Source organism: Colobus angolensis, unplaced genomic scaffold (assembly GCF_000951035.1).
Source record: "Colobus angolensis palliatus isolate OR3802 unplaced genomic scaffold, Cang.pa_1.0 Scaffold12, whole genome shotgun sequence".
Taxonomy (NCBI): Eukaryota; Metazoa; Chordata; class Mammalia; order Primates; family Cercopithecidae; genus Colobus; species Colobus angolensis.
Genome location: NW_012113141.1, coordinates 13,156,741 through 13,161,674, shown reverse-complemented (window position 1 = coordinate 13,161,674; position 4,934 = coordinate 13,156,741).

Here is a 4,934-nt window from a genome sequence, read left to right as displayed (position 1 = left end):
TTCCAAAAAGATGGTAGGGTATAAGATCAACAAATAATATATCAAGAGTTTTTCTTACAAACCAGCAATAATTAATTTAGAATATAATAAAATAGTATAGTAACAATAGAAAATTAAACCATAAAGTAAGTAAAAAATAAATCTAAAAAGAAATGATAAGATGGCTAATTAGAAGGAGCTGGTTCTCAGCACTCACAGAGAGGAATGAAAAGGGTGAGTGAATACAGCACCTGAAATTGAAATATCCAGATAGCCACATTGGGACTGTTCAGGAAAATAACTTGACCCACAGACAAGGAAGGAAAGCAGTGTGGGACAATGGCCCACCCAGGAGTGACACAGAGCCAAGGGAACCCCCACCCCCAGCCAAGGGAAGTGGTATGTGATTGTATGACCCCAGGAAACCACTGTTCTCCCACAGATCTCTGTAACCCACTGATCAGGAGATCCCTTCGTGAGCCCATGCCAGGTCTGACACACAGAGCTGTGTGCAGTCTTGGTAGAGCAGCTAGTCTTGCACACACAAAGACCCAGGAGTTTTATATGCCATAGCCTCAGGATCTCCAACAAATGTGTCTGCAACTCAGAGGTACAAAGGTGGAAGGTCCACACATACCCCTAGGAAGGGGGCAAAATCCAGGGAGCCTGAGCAGCCTCATTCCATGGGCTCCACTCCCATGGTACCTGCAAGACAATACCCACTGGCTTGGAATTCCAGACAACCACCAGTAACAGGGTGGAGCCTGCCTGAGACAGAATGGAGCCCCGGGGAGGAGGGTTGACTCAGCCCTTTCAGTCTATGGGCTTTGGAGAGTCCAAACAGTCCAGACGAGAAAGAATCCCCCCAGTAGCACAACATAGTAGCTTTGACAGATAGTGGCCAGACTGCTTATTTTAGAGGGGGACCCGATCCATTTCTCCTTACTTGGTGGGACCTCCCAGCCAGGCCCTCCAGCCACTCCCGCTGGCACATATTATGGACAGAGCTCTGATCTCTCCCTGGGACCACCTTCACTGGTGATACCTCCAGGTATGGGAAGAACTGAGGCAACTAGGGTCTGGAGCAGCCTCCTGGCAAACCACAGCAACCCTATGGAAGGGTGGGCAGACTGTTAAAAGAAATACAAACAGGAAACAACAACAACAACAACAAAGAAAAACAACAAATCCCCATCCAAAGGTCAGCAACCTCAAAGATCAAAGGTAGGTAAGCCAACAAAGTTTAGAAAGAATCAATGCAGAAATGCTGAAAACTCAAAAAGCCAGAGTGCCCCTTTTTCTCCAAATGACTGCAACACCTCCCAGCAAGGGCTCAGAACTGGGCTGAGGCTGAGATGTCTGAAATGACAGAAGTAGGCCTCAAAAGGTAGGTAATAACAAACTTTGCAGAGCTAAAGGAGCATGTTGCAATCCAATGCAAAGAAGCTAAGAATCTTGATAAACCCATGTGGGAACTGACAGCCAAAACAGTCAATTTTGAGAGGAACATAACCAACTTGTTAGAGTTGAAAAATACACTGCAAGAACTTCACAGTGCAATTACAAGTATTAATAGCAGAAAAGACCAAACAGAGGAAAGAATCTCAGAACTGGAAAACTGGCTCTCTGAAATAAGACAGGCAGACAAAAATAGAGACAAAAGAATGAAAAGAAATGAACAAAGCCTACAAGAAATATGGAATTATGTAAAGAGACTGAATTTATCACTAGTTGGGGTACCTGAAAGTGATGGGGAAAATGGAACCAAGTTGGAAAACATGCTTCAGGATATCATCCAGGAGAAATTCCCCAACCTAGCAAGACAGGCTAATATTCAAATTAAGGAAATACAGAGAACCCCAGTAAGATACTCCATGAGAAGATCATTTCCAAGATATAATAATCAGATTCTCCAAGTCCATAATGAAAGAAAAAATGTTAAGAGCAGCCTGAGAGAAAGGCCATGTCACTTGCAAAGGGAAGTCCATCAGACTAACTGTGAATCTCTTAGTGGGAACACTACAGGTCAGAAAAGATTGAGGGCCAACAGTCAACTTTCTTAAAAAAAAGAATTTCCAACCCAGAATTTCGTATCTGGCCAAACTAAGCTTCATAAGCAAAGGAGAAATAAAATCCTTTTCAGACAAGAAAATGCTGAGGGAATTCATCATGACCAGACCTGCCTTGCAAGAGCTCCTGAAGGAAGCACCAAATATGGAAAGGAAAACTGTTATCAGCCACTGCAAAAACACACTGAAGTACACAGAGCAGAGACATTATGAAGCAACTACATAAACAAGTCTGCAAAATAAGCAGCTAGCATTATCATGACAGAATCAGATCCACACATACCAATACTATTCTTAAATGTAAATGGAGTAAATGGCCCCAATTAAAAGACACAGAATGGCAAGCTGGATAAAGAATTAAGAGCAGTCAGTATGTTGTCTTCAAGAGACCCATCTCACATGCAAAGACACACATAGGCTCAAGATAAAGGGATGGAGGAAAATTAACCAAGCAAATGAAAAACAGAAAAAAGCAGGGGCTGCAATCGTAGTTTCTGACAAAACAGACTTTAAACCTGCAAAGATAAAAAAAGACAAAGAAGGGCCTTACATAGTGGTAAAGAGTTCAATTCAACAAGAAGAGATAACTATTCTAAATATATATGTGCCCAATACAGGAGCACTCAGATTCATAAAGCAAGCTCTTGGAGACATTCAAAGAGACTTAAACTCCCACACATAATAGAGTGGGAGGCTTTAACATCCCATTGACAATATTAGATAGATCATTGAGACAGAAAATTAACAAAGATATTCAGGATCTGAACTCATCCCTGGATGAAGTGGACCTGTAAGATGTCTACAGAACTCTCCACCCCAAAACAACAGAATATACATTCTTCTCATTAACACATCATACTCCCTCTAAAATTGATCATATAATTGGAAGTAAAACACTCCTCAACAAATGAAAAAGAACTGACATAATAACAAACAATCTCTCAGACAATAATACAATCAAATTAGAACTCGAGATGAAGAAATTCACTCAAAACCACACAACTACATAGAAATTGAAAAACTTGCTCTTGTATGACTCTTGGATAAATAATGAAATTAAGACAGACATCAAGAACTTCTTTGAAACTAATGAAAACAAAGATACAATGTACCAGAATCCCTGGGACACAGCTAAAGCAGTGTTAAGAGGGAAATTTATAGCATTAAATGCCCACATTAAAAAGCTAGAAAGTTAACAATCTAACATCACAACTAAAAGAACTAGAGAACTAAGAGCAAATAAACCCCAAAGCTAGCAGAAGACAAGAAATGACCAAGATCAGAGCAGAACCGAAGGACACAGAGACACAAAAAACCTTAAAAATATAAACAAATCCAGGAGGTAGATTTTTGAAAAAATTTATAAAATAGATAGATCACTAGCTAGACTGATAAAGAAGAAAAGAGAAGATTCAAATAGACACAATCAGAAATGATAAGGCGGATATCACCACTGACCCCACAGAAATACAAACAACCATCAGAGATCTATGCACCTCTATGCACATAAACTAGAACATCTAGAAGAAATGGATAAATACGTCCTGAACGTATATGCCCTCCCAAGAGTGAACCAGGAAGAAAGGGAATCCCTGAATAGACCAATAATGAGTTCTAAAGTTGAGGCAGTAATAAATAACCTACCAACCAAAAAAATCCCAGGACCAGATGGAGTCACAGCTTAATTCTACCAGAAGTACAAAAAAGAGCTGGTACCATTCCTACTGAAACTATTCCAAAATATTGAAAGAAGGAACTCTTCTCTAACTCATTCTGTGAGGCCAGCATCATGTTGATACCAAAACCTGGCAGAGATACAACAAAAAAGAAAACTTCAGACCAATATTCTTGATGAACACTGATGCAAAATTCCTTAACAAAATGCTGGCAAACTGAATCAAGCAACACATCAAAAAGATTATCCACCACAACCAAGTAAACTTCATCCCTAGGATGCAAGGTTGGTTCCACATACGCAAATCAATAAAAGTGATTCATCACATAAACAAAAACTGAAGACAAAAACTGCATGATTATCTCAATAGATGCAAAAAAAAAGAGCCTTTGATAAAATTCAACATCCCTTCATGTTAAAAACTCTCAGGAAACTAGGTATTGAAGGAACATACCTCAATATAATAAGAGCCATATATGACAAACCCACAGCCAATATTATACTGAATAGGCAAAAGCTGGAAGCATTCCCCTTGAATACCAGCAAAGACGAAGATGCCCTTTCTCACCACCCATATTTGTAGTATTGGAAGTTCTGGCAGGGCAATCAGGAAAGACAAATAAATAAAGAATATTCAAATAGGAAGAAAGGAAGTCAAACTATCTTTGTTTGCAGATGACATGATCCTGTACCTAGAAAACCCCATGGTCTCAGCCCAAAAACTTCTTGAGCTGATAAGCAACTTCAGCAAAGACTCAGGATACAAAATCAATGTGCAAAAATCACTAGCATTCCTATACACCAATAACAGGCAAGCTAAGAACCAAATCATGAATGAACTCCCATTCACAATTGCCACGAAAAGAATAAAATACTTAGAATACAGCTGACAAGGGAAGTGAAGAATCTCTTCAAGGAGAACAACAAACCACTGCTCAAAGAAATAAGAGATGACACAAACAAATGGAAAAACATTCCCTGCTGATGGATAGAAAGAATCAATATCATGAAAATGGCCATATTGCCCAAAGCAATTTATAGGTTCAATGCTATTCCCATTAAACTACCATTGACAAGCTTCACAAAATTAGAGAAAACTATTTTAAAACTCATATGGAACCAAGAAAGAGCATGAATAGCTAAGACAATCCTAAACAAAAAGAACAAAGCTGGAGGCATCATGCTACCTAACTTCAAACTATACTACAAGG